The sequence below is a fragment of the Phocoena phocoena genome, chromosome 7 (genome assembly GCF_963924675.1).
Source record: "Phocoena phocoena chromosome 7, mPhoPho1.1, whole genome shotgun sequence".
NCBI classification, from domain to species: Eukaryota; Metazoa; Chordata; class Mammalia; order Artiodactyla; family Phocoenidae; genus Phocoena; species Phocoena phocoena.
Genome location: NC_089225.1, coordinates 9,948,161 through 9,961,577, shown reverse-complemented (window position 1 = coordinate 9,961,577; position 13,417 = coordinate 9,948,161).

Genomic DNA, 13,417 nt, shown 5'->3' with positions numbered 1-13,417 from the left:
GCTTTGCAGCAGGCTTGATGGCAATCCACTCATAAAATACACTTTAACCTTATTTATTTTACTAACAGTAGTATATTGTGTGGGAAATGTTGTCTATCTCCACATTTAGACACAGTTTTGACCTTCTCAATTAAAAAATTGTAAACATATATGTCTGTAAAGGCCACAGATGTTACAAAGTGTTGAGAGCCACAACTTGCATGGATAATAATCCTATTAGAACTGCAAACTGATATGGAAATATACTGTGGTAGCAATTTCCCATTACATCCTCTGTATCCTATTAACATTTCATGGCAAGTCTAGTGCATTTGCTACTATATAGATTCAATAGTGACACATTCATAAAAGTTTAAATAAATGTCAGACATAAAAACGCTGAGGAAACTTCACGTGACCAGTGATGTAATACCATGCAATGAACTTGTTTCTAAAATAAGTTAACTATGATCATGTTATGTCAGTTTATGTACTAGTTACAATTTATAATTTTCCAAGTTATCTGGGAAGCATTTATTCATAGCTTCAAAAAAAGTTAGAAGATGTTTCAAGCCTTCAGATTTATAATTAGTAGCCTAAAACAGTTAAGGCTAAATCTTTTTATTGTACACAATTTAAGTGATCAATCTGATGAGACAGTATACTTAGAAATGTTTAAAAGTTTTCAATAATTTTGTATATATTTCATTTAAGATCTACTAACTTGGAAATCTCTCATAACTTTACCACTTTAAGCCTTTCAGAACAAAACCAAGTTAAAACAAGAATTCCTTTGACCATAGGGGAAATATTAAGATTAAAATTAATAAGGTGTCTCTTAGTTAAATAATTTTGAGAAATACTAAATATAACTAAGTTGAACAGATTTCTCAATAAATTTAATAGACCATACTTTGCATTGAAAATTACCTTGGGGGTGTCAGAAAATCACAGAACTATTTTATCCATAGAGTATTTGCCAAGGCTCTATAAAATCATGGAATAAAATTCAATAAATATATATAAAAGAAAATTATATATAAAAGAAAAGCATTAGACTCAAAGCTTAATAAGATAGCCTTCTGTGAAAAGTAATACTAATATGTTAGGAATAAGAGAGATGATGGAAAACAAGAACATTGGTCCAAATTTCTGTAACCACTTCATGAACCTGAAAATACATACAATCACTACAGTATAAGATTTTTTAAATGAATTTGAAAAGTAAACTCTGCTATTGAAAGAATTTAGTCTACAATATATTCATTGTTGTTCATAATGATGGTCCTGATTCATCAAGAGAAGTGAAAAGACAAGTTTCAAATCAAAGGAAATCATTTACAATACACAACCAGAAAGAAAAAAGCAGCACCAAGAATGTATAAATGACCCATGTATGTCAATAAAAAAAGCATAAACAACATGAGAAATAATACACAGTGTGTTCTTTCATCACAATGGAATTAAACAAGAAGTCAATAACAGAATTTTGGAACACTTACAAATATTTGGAAATAAATAACACACTCCCAAATAATCAGTGGGTATAAGAAGAAACCAAAAAGAAATTTTAAAAAATACGTTGAGATACATAAAAGTGAAGACAAGGAATACTTGGGAATTCCTTGGCCATCCAGTGGTTAGGACTTGGCACTGCCATGGCCTGGGTTCAATCCCTGGTTGGGGAACTAAGATCCCTCAAGCCGTGCCATACAACAAAAAACAACAACAACAAAAAAAGACAAAGAATACTAAAAAATAGAGTGCAGCAAAAGCAGTACTCAGAGTGAGAGTTATAGCTATAAATTCCTATAGTAATAAAGATGAAAGCTCTAAAATCAGAAACAAAACCATCCACCTTAAGGAACAAACTAAACCCAAAGCTGGCAGAAGGAAGAAAATAATAAAGATTAGAGCAGAAAATAAACAAAATAAAAATAGAAACATAATTCTAAAAAATCAATGTAACCCAAACTGGTACTTTGGAAAGATCTATAAATCTGATAAACTTTGTCTAGAATGACTTAGAAAAAGAAAGAAAAGAGGAAACTCAAATTACTAGACTCAGAAGTGAAAAAGGAGGCATTACTATGAAACTTACTGAAATAAAAAGGATAACAAGGGAATAGAATGAACAGGACACCCAAATGGGTGATTAAAATACTCATGCTCCTTAGTAATCAGGGAAATGTATTTTAAAACCACAATAATTTACAACCATATAGTCCCCAGAATGGCAAATAAATAAACTAACAGAAAACTGACAATACCAAAGGATAGAAAAATTACAGAATGTTCATTTTTCTAGTTGAGAGTATAAAGCAGAACTAATCAAAGAAGTTTTTCACATTATCTGCCGACTTTTAAAACTATGCATATGTTATGACAGAACAGTTTCACTCCTAGGTTATCAAAGAGGATAATATGCATGTATATCAAAATACCTGTGTTAACACATACATGGTTGCATTTTTAACAATATTCTAAGAAAAGAGCAACCCAAATGTCTGATCAGAGTAGAATGGTAGTTTGTGGTATATATAAATAAAAATATATATATAATACAATATAAATATATATATATATATATATATATATATATATATATAATACAGCCATTAACATGAACTCATTACAGTTATATATGGTAACACAGATGGATCTTGGAAAGTTCATGCTGAGTGAAAGAAGCCAGACACAAATAAATATATAATATGCCTTTCCTTTTATAGTGTGGCAAATACTACAACAAAAACAGGGAGAATGAAATGTAGGCTTATGGATGCATGTTTAGTCAGCAAAATTATGAAGAAGAACCAGAAGTTATTTCAGTAAAAGTCAGAATTTGATAAATTTTTATGATGAGTGAAAGATAAGATAAGGATGGATGTGAAGGTGGCTTCTAGGCTGATGTCTCCATGTGGCTAAATGAGGGTGGTGACTACATCATGGCTATTCATTTAATAGCAAAACACATTATGCACTTTTGTCCTATTTACTTATGCATTTTGTATTTCACAATGAAAAGTAAAAATGAATACATACACACACACACACACGTATGCATGCACATATAAAAACACCTACTGTGACATGGTACGTGCTATTTCTTTGTTTGAATAGAAAATGTATGGAGAAGTGAAACAAAAAGTGATTACCTATAAAGTCACAAGGAGGAACAGAGGATTGGATGGTGGAGGACTTTGGCAGGAGTAGCTGATTGTTCTTCAAAGGAGTCAGCAGAGAAGAGGGCAAATGGAAATGATGTCTTGAGTTAGAATAGGGGACAACCTAAAGATACAGAGCAGCTGTAGATGAGAATAGAGACAGCCATTGCCAGGCTGTGTGTGATGTGCTGATTGGTTGGCTTGAGTTAGAGTGGGGTTACCTGTGTAAGTAGACTTCTTTCTCCATTCAATTTACTTAACAGCTTCTTCCCAAATAGGCAAAATATATTTAGAGATTGAAAACCTCTCTAAAACTTTTTTTTTTTTTTTTGCAAAGAGTTGCACCACATCTACCAATTAATCCTGCAAAAAAAGATGGCCTCTCCTAGAGTAAGGCTTCCCTGGTGGCGCAGTGGTTGAGAGTCCGCCTGCCAATGTAGGGGACATGGGTTTGTGTCCTGGTCCAGGAAAACCCCACATGCCGCGCAGCTGCTGGGCCCATGAGCCATGGCCGCTGAGCCTGCGTGTCCGGAGCCTGTGCTCCACAACGGGAAAGGCCACAACAGTGAGAGGCCCACGTACCGCAAGGAAAAGAAAAAAATAAATAAATAAAAAGAGATGGCCTCTCCTAGAGTAATAGAAATAAAATCAAAAATAAACAAATGGGGCCTAATGAAACTTAAAAACTTTTGTACAACAAAGGAAACCATAAACAAGATGAAAAGACAGCTCTCAGAATGGGAGAAAATATTTGCAAATGAAGCAACTGACAAAGGATTAATCTCCAAAATATACAAGCAGCTCATGCAGCTCAATATCAAAAAAACCAAACAACCCAATCCAAAAATGGGTGAAAGACCTAAATAGACATTTCTCCAAAGCAGACATACAGATTGCCAACAAACACATGAAAAAATGTTCAACATCACTAATCCTTAGGGAAATACAAATCAAAACCACAATGAAGTATCACTTCACATCAGTCAGAATGACCATCATCAAATAATCTACAAACAATAAATGTTGGAGAAGGTGTGAGAAAAGGGAACCCTCCTGCACTGTTGGTGGGAATGTAAATTGACACAGCCATTATGGATAACAGTATGGAGGTTCCTTAAAAAACTAAAAATAGAACTACCATATGACCCAGCAATCCCACCACTGGACATATGCCCTGAGAAAACCATAATTCAAAAAGAGACATGTACCACAATGTTCATTGCAGCACTATTTACAATAGCCAGGACATGGAAGCAACTTAAATGTCCATCGACAGGTGAATGGATAAAGCAGATGTGGTACATATATACAATGGAATGTTAGCCATAAAAAGGAGTGAAATTGAGTTATTTGTAGTGAGGTGGGTGGACCTAGAGTCTGTCATACAGAGTGAAGTAAGTCAGAAAGAGAAAAACAAATACCGTATGCTAATGCACATATATGGAATCAAAAAAATGGTACTGATGAACCTAGTGGCAGGGCAAGAATAGAGAAGCAGATGTAGAAAAAAGAATTGAAGTCACAGAGAGGGAAGGGGAGGTTGGGATGAAGTGAGAGAGTAGCACTGACGTATATACACTACAAAATGTAAAATGGATGGCTAGTGGGAAGCTGCTGCATAGCACAGGGAGATCAGCTCGTTGCTTTCTGACCACCTAGAGGGGTGGGATAGGGAGGGTGGGAGGAGATGCAAGAGGGAGGGGATATGGGGCTATATGTATATATATAACTGATTCATTTTGTTATACAGCTGAAACTAATACAACATTCTAAAGCAAGTATACTCCAATAAAGATTTTTTTTAAATGATGGTATCAACAAAAATAAATACATAAATTTTTATGTCATTTATTTTTTGGAATTTTTATTTTTATCTTCATTTATTAAAATAATGTAAGTTTAGATACATAAAAGTATATACCTTTATACATTTGTACACTTATGCTTTTAAATATTTTTCTTACACATTGTAGGTCTACTCTATGGATAATTTTTGTACTACTTTTTTTTTCTCTCTCTCTTTGTTGACAATGTATAGTTTAATTAATAATATTGTACTACTTTTAATTTTTTAAATTAAGGCTTTCTAATGTTACTGCAAATAATATTCAATCATCATTATCAAAGATGGCATAGTATTCTATTCTATGACTAAATCATGATTTTCCTCACCTTTCCAATGTTTTTTTCTTCCTATATTTTCAAACTACATTTAGCACTAGAATGAATATCATCTCAAATTATAAAATTTTCTGTACTCATAATTATTTCCTTAATGTTCAAAGCAGAACTATTCTGTCATTTGAACTACCTGTGAACATTTTTTATGACATTAAATTTGTTGCTAACATGCTTTCTGGAAAATTTTAACAAACTCGCCAAAAGTGTATGAGAGAAATTATTTCCCATTACCTTGTCAGTCCTGAATATTTCAGTAGTTTAAATTATTTGAAAGATGGGAAGAGGTATCACATGGTGATTTTAATTTCCATTTAATTGAATTACTGGAAAGGTTAAATAACATTACATATGTTATTGAGAATTCATATTTCCTAATTAAAAATGGAATCTTCATGACTTTTGTCCATTTACCTAATTGGAGTCTTAATGTTTTCTCTCATGGATTCATATAACTTTTTTTTAATCATCATTAACTTGGAATCTTTCTTCTTAATGATTTTGTAATAAGCTTATCCTAAGTTTGGTTAAGCAAACACTCATTTGGCTATGAAAACTCATTCAAATTTGCTAAAGGAACTATGATGATAAAATTACACAGCCAGTTGGGAAAAATACCCATGAAATAACACAACTTTTTATAAAATTGTCAGGTTTCAATTCCAGTAACCCATAAGATAAGGCCTGAAACCTGTTCATAATCATCTTATTCCACAATGAGGAGCTATTGCCAGAAACTTTTTATGGGGTGAGAAAAGGAATAAAAGTTGGTCAGTGTTGATAAATATAGGTTTAATGATACAGTGCTCTTCACAGGTGGTTACAGGAGACTGCAAACTCTTATTCAGGAATATACAACCCTGCAACACTGACCACTTAGCCAGATCTAAAATAAACTGGCTTCTTACAACTACCCTTTAAACGTTGTAGCCCTTCCCGCCTCCCAAAATGACCCTAATCTCACATGAAAACAATAATGTACGGGAATCAGATACCCAGCTTTGCAGCCAAAGGTAAAAAACAAAGGAAAATAGCAATTCAGTGGTTAACTGGTGAAAGTGGAAACTCTGGTGCCTTCACCGTGCTGCTTTGCTCTTCTTACTTTTGTTCCTTTTGTCCCCCTTCTCCAACCCATCCACGGTAGTTCTCAATAGGTTTGAATAAGCCATCTGAAACTTAGTTACTTCTTTGGAGCTCACCACAGTGCTGATCTTTATCCCATCAGTAGCTCTTAACAGACACTCATTGTCTGAGGGCTCAGAGCCCTCCACAGAACTTTTCCTTAGAATGGGTTTATTTCGACCATCATACTTCTTAAGAGTGATGAACAGGCTGCCCGACAACCAGCACTTCTGGAAGAGCCTGGTCAGCTCGGTCAGGAACTGGAACACAACAAGCCTGGTCCTGTTAGGCAATCCATGTCCCCTTCCCACCCCAGTCCCTCCTGCAAAAGGAGACAGAGATCCTGAGCTAAGCACCTAACAGCATCGGTCCCTCAGCCAGCAAAAAAAAAAAATATTTTGCTATATTTATTTATTCATTTATCATCTAGACTTTTGGAACCGTTGTTTTCCCTCTTGATTTAACTATTTTCTTTGAAGACCTTCTTTATTCTAAGATTTGATAACTATCCATTTTATTTCCATCATATTTTGTTCTGTAAACTCAGTGTGATGTCACGAGACAAATTTATTCCTTAATTTATTATTAAGCAAAATATGTATGCTTTAACTTTTCTACTTTTTTCTCATGGATACACACACACACACACACACACACACACAAATGTTTTGTAATAATATGATATTTGGCTATGGGTTTATATTTTTAAACATTGATGTATTCATTGGGAAAAATGAAAATTATTGGACTTTTTTACATTTATTTTATAGTTTACTCTTGCTTTTATTTTGAATACCCATAAAGAGTATTTTAAAATGTTCAGTCCTTCGATCCTGTTAATCAAAACTTGTTCTGATGTAACTGGAATATATTTGTTTTCCTCCTTTCCCCTCCTTTCAGGGACAAACGCTTTATCTTCTTCACATCCACAGACACTCCTTATCTCCTAGGAAAAGAAGTCTACTAATTTGTTCTGCTTGACCTTTATTTAGAAATCATTTCTTATGAATAAACTGTTATAATATCTTCTGAGGAAATGTCTCTCCCCTGCATATTGATGGAAAATTTCACCCAGTCAACTATTAAGCTAAAGAGATCTTTAAATATCCTTTATCCTACTACCTATCAGATAATGTTTTATAAATAATATGCCATTAATTCCCACCAGCTCACAGATGTCAGTTTTCTTCTGCCCAGTTTATAGATGAAAAAAGTTACTAGAAACTTAGTAATTAGCCCAGATTGACAGGTGGAAGTATAAGGACTCAAGTACAGTTATCCTAAAGGAGAAGGCCATCATACTAGGAGGCATCCTAAATCTAGAGACATGAGCTCATCTATTTCAAATGATATATAAATCAGAATCCAGGGCTTCCCTGGTGGCACAGTGGTTGAGAACCCGCCTGCCAATGCAGGGGACATGACTTTGAGACCTGGTTCAGGAAGATCCCACATGTCACGGAGTAACTAAGCCCGTGTGCCACAACTACTGAGCCTGAACACTAGAGCCTGTGAGCCACAACTAATGAAGCCTGCACACCTAGAGCCAGCGGCAACAAGATAAGCCACTGCAGTAAGAAGCCCGTGTACCACAACAAAGAGTAGCCCCTGCTCACCGCAACTAAAGAAGGGCCCCGCTCAACAATGAAGACCCAACGCAGCCAAAAATAAATAAATAAAATTTTTTTAAAAACATACATAAATCAGAATCCAAAACACCCAAGAATAAACGGCTGACACCCAAGAATACATCGCTGTCATTCTATTCCAGGCCATCCTGATACAGCAGAATGGAATCTGATAAAATCACCACGAGCTGTTGGCATCTCTAATCCTCATTGCTGTGTTCTAGGCATGGCTCTAGAGATTCAGACCTGTTAGACACAATACTGTCCATCTCAGAGCCTATGTCCTAGTAGAAAAGGAACACACTAAAGGGAAAATGAAGGCAAGCCCCCAGGATGGTTGACAGGCTACTGTCATGGACATGAATGCCACAAGGGGCCAAGCATCGAGACCTCCTCCACACAAGGCCAGTCTGGGTGGGGACCCTGTGTTCGTATTTGTATGCCTTGCACTGCTCCTTCCTGCACATAGCACATACATTTCAGTTGTGTTTCCTGCCTTCCTTCCTCCCCAAAAAGCTTAATATTGCTGCTGCAACCATACCTCAGCCACCCCAGAAAAGCCTCTCATCTTTCTTTATGCAATTCTAATTCAGCTGCTGTATTGCAGCTATTAATAATAGTGGCCACCATACACTGGTTTCTTTTTGTACTAAGTGCTTTTCTTTTAGTTATTCAATTCAGTTCTCTCAATTACCCTATTAAGGTGACAGTATAATTTCCACTTAGCAGGTGGGGGAACGGAAAAGGAGGAAAGAACGCACAGAGGGAAAGGAACAGACTTGGAACTCTCATTGGATTCTATCAGACCCAAAGCCCACTTTTTAAAAATTCATTTTATTGAAATATAGTTGATTTACAGTGTTGTGTTAATTTCTGCTGTACAGCAAAGTGATTCAGATATATATATATATATATATATATTCTTTTTCATTTTCTTTTCCATTATGATTTACCACAGGATATTGAAAATAGTTCCCTGTGCTATGCAGTAGGACCTTGTCATTTATCCATTCTGTATATTATAGTCTGCATCTGCTAACCCCAAGCTCTCAATCCATCCCTTCCCAAACCCCTCCCCCTTGGCAATCACAAGTCTGTTCTCTATGTAGTGAGTCTGTTGCTGTTTTGTAGATAAGTTCATTTGTGTTATATTTGAGATTCCACATATAAGTGATATATGATATTTGTCTTTCTCTTCCTGACTTACTTCATTTAGTATGATAATCTCTAGGTCCATCCATGTTGCTGCAAATGGTATTATTTCATTCTTATTTATGGCTGAGTAGTATTCCATTGTGTGTGTATATATATATATACCACATCTTTATTATCCATTCATCTGTCAACGGACATTTGGGTTGCTTCCATGTCTTAGCTATTGTAAATAGTGCTGAAATGAACATTGGGGTGCAAATATCTTTCCCAATTAGAGTTTTCTCTAGATATATGCCCAGAAGTGGGATTGCAGGATCATATGCAAAGCCCACTCTTTGTACTAGACAATATGATGAAATATTACCACTCCTAGTTAAAATGCCTTAACTTTGTTAAAGTCTACCTGGTTCTTTAAGAATGTATCTTTTAAAATGCCTTGTTTTTTCAAGCATACTCTAATTATGAACAAATAAGTGCAGATTTTCATGAGCTTCTACAAAATGAATACCATTACCACTACCACCACTAAAACCAGCACTCAGATCAAGAAAAATGATAATATTACTATTTTGGAGGCCCCTATCACACTTCCCTTTAGTACTCCACTCCAGGAGTAACCACTACCCTGAGCAGGAGTGTTACAGTGAAATTAATTCTGGAGATTAAGGCAAGCTAGTGTTGAGAGGAACTTTGATCAGAAAGATTTTCCATGGACTGTGTAATGCAGGTAGAATCTGGTGCTAATCATTCCACAGGGCAGTCCTGGCTAAACAGGTGACATAGGATCCATTGCATACCTGTGTAGAGACACAGGTAATTTGCAGCCATAATATTTGGTGATTTTACAAGTTGCAAAAAATCCAAGTCAAATAGAGCCTAGCTGTGGGACCACAAGTTGAATTGCATGTTGTGACGTGTTCCCTGACTTGCATCAGTGCTATCATAAATCCCAAGTTGCCACCCAAGGCTAGCCTCCCATGGAAATGTAGACAATGTTGTATCACAGAGCAACATGTTCAATTTCTGCCCTGGGAAGTATTTAACTTGAGCAGAATCAGAATTGATGTCAGAGATATGGACATAGATAAAGGTTTCGGAACAAAGAGTAAAATTACGACTAGTAAAGAATCTGGAAGAAACAGAAATTTTTAGAAAACCACAATGTATTCTCGCAAGGGAATACCTTAAAGGGAAAGTATCAATTGGATGTGTATCTCTTTTCCTTTCTCTTTTCGTTTCCTTTTTATTTGTCTAGCTGCACTCTATTTATAACTGCTCATGCTTTGATTCAATAAGATTGATGTCTTAGGGGTATAGAGAGAGCTGGTTGTGACTCTATAGTGCTCTTGGGGCATAAAGTGTAAAGATTGCTAATAAAAAAATATGGGATGTAGAGAAAAATATTCCATGTCAGTGCTTCCAGGTTCAGTTGGAAAGCAACAATGATCTTGTTTACATGATTTTGTGTCTGTGTTGACAGTGATAGCATGAGCAAGAGGTGTGTGTGTGGAGAGAGAGAGAGAGAGAGAGAGAGAGAGAGGAGGAAACGCAAGAGACACAAGCAAAGAGATGGTGTGGGACTCGGCTGAATAAATTTTTAAGCTGTGCATTCTCTACTCCAGGCCATACCCTGGATTAGAAAGGTCCTTTCAAATTATTGAAAAAAACCAGGAGGACATACATTTTCATACAGTATATTACCTATTATGAGAGGTGACAGTACAGGGTACAAAGAACAAGTATACCTAAAATAGTAAGCCATCCCAAGGTTTTCCTGAAGGAGACAACACCTGAATTGTCAGTCTGGTGAAGAGGCAAAAAGCCAATCTAGAGGGATGGAGCAGCCCAAGCAAGGGCTCAGAGCTAAAATAAATGCATAAATAAAGAGATGCATAAATAAATAAATAATAAAAATTTAAAAGAACGAATGAATTGATTCATTCAAGAAGCTCTGTGTAAAGTAGTGAGTTTGCCAAAAGGCTAGGGCCGTCGGCCACACAAAGGTCCTGAGGATGCTTCACACCAGGGCAAGGAATATGGGTTTTATTCCAGGGCCCATGTGGAGCCTCTTCGGTCTACCATGCTGAGATCGAGGGTTTGTACTTCAATAAAATATCTCTGGCAGATGTGTAGAGATAGAGATTGAGGGAATTAAGGTTTGAGTCAGATGTATGAAGACCTCATTGATGTTAAAGTATAATAATATCAGATCCATTCATTTGAGAGCAGTTTTTTTTTTTTTTTTTTTTTTTTTTACTGAGTAGATCAAGGAAGCAACCAGAAGAGGGAAAGATTGGGAAAGTGGGATGGGGACCCTACAAAGACTGAATGAAAACTTCTCCCTGTCATACTTTCTCAGAATCAATCTAGCTGATAAGATAGATATTCTCTGTTGAAATGGTATAATTTGTGAGAAACATTCATTCTAATGCATAAGTAGAAGCAATACTCTCCAGCGTATATTGCATTCTGAAACGCTTGGTTTATCCACAGCCTATCAGCTATAGGCAACTCATCTCTATGTCACTCATTATTTTTCACCCAAAGAGGAAAGAATGGATAAGGTAATCAACATTTTCTTTCCTTGAACTCTTCTTTATTGTCAAGAAATTCCTATTGCTTGAAGAAATTTTGATTAAAAGTATAACATTTATCTGGTTGTCTCCTTCCCTGTGCTTCAATGAATTAATACTTGTTTTAAATTATGTTTTCTTACAAGTAATTGTTTCTGTGGTATGCTTGTGGACATGGGGATTTGGCTCTTAAGCTCAGATTAATAAAATCTGATTGAATAGACAGTTTTTTCCAGATAAAGATCAGTGCTTAGGTAGATTTAAAAAATTTTTCCAATGGCAAAAATAAAAGATAATAAATTTTACAACAATTAAATCATTATAATCAAAAGTATAAAGTCTGCCATTAGTTTTAAAGGTCTTTTACATGAATAAGAAAATGGTTAAATAACACATATGTAAACTCTGCAGATGTTTTGAGCCAGAAAGGAGAAGCAAGAAGGCAAATGTTACTTAAATGTGCAACATTGTTTCAGAAAGTTCTTGGGTCTCTGGTGAAAGGTCTGGTCTTTTCGGTGGTGGTTTAGGATTTCAGGAGATTTTCTTAAGGTTGTTAGAACATTTATTATGGGGAGAGATGACAAGAGTTAAAGAAACTTATGCTAGAAAACAGACATGATAAGGAGATTTATTTGTAAAGGACCAAGGCAAAGTCCATCAATTAGACATTTTTATTATAAAGAGTAACATTTGTAAAGGAAACAAAATTCCTTTATCCCTTTAATTCTGTACCAAACTTACAGTAAGCAGATTGGTTAAATACATATATCCAGAATATTTACCAATGACATACACTTGGCTTAATGACATAAAGAAGAAAAATTAACATTTATTGAGAGCTTACAATGGACCATGTACTGTACTAGATGATTTTAAATATATTTTTTTATTTACAGTACTCTTGGGTTACAAATGCTATTAATCTCAGTTTTTCAGAAACTTACACATATTACCAAGTAGATTTTCAAGTAACCCAAAGCCACAAAGCTAGTAGGTAGTAGATCTGGAATTTGACTCTCCCTCCCATCTGCTCCCAAAGCCTCATCCCCACGCTGTCAGTCTGAATGAAGACTTCATCTTTGCAGTTGTTAAGAAAAAGTATTTACAAGTTTTGAAATAATTATAATTTTATACCATTCAATAAAAACTAGCAGTATGTGTACAATTGCTGCCTTGCCAGCATGTGTGCAATTGGTCCAAAATTCTTACCAGGATGTGTACAACTGCTTTCTACAAAATGTATTAAAGCATATGACTTCTGTGATATTTTACTGGTTACTAATTTGTTTAGCATTATTTCAATAGTGAACATCTTATAATAAATTCACTAATTTTTCTTATTAAATAGTCCAGAAATAGTACAACATGAAATAGATTATTTTCTCCCCATCCCTCAGGTTGTATGCCCAGTTCTACCAAATACAAGTGTGGGTCACTGTTCCTTCTGGAACCCAACACAGTACTTGTGTTGGTCTCCTAACAATTTCAGAATTATAAGCAAAAGGCATCCAGCCCCTTGTCATGTAGGCCAAGGTACAGATGCTTCATAGTTCCCCTCTTGATAAATACTCAGGAACTGGTCAGTTTAACAAAAAAGGTCACTTAAAGATAAATG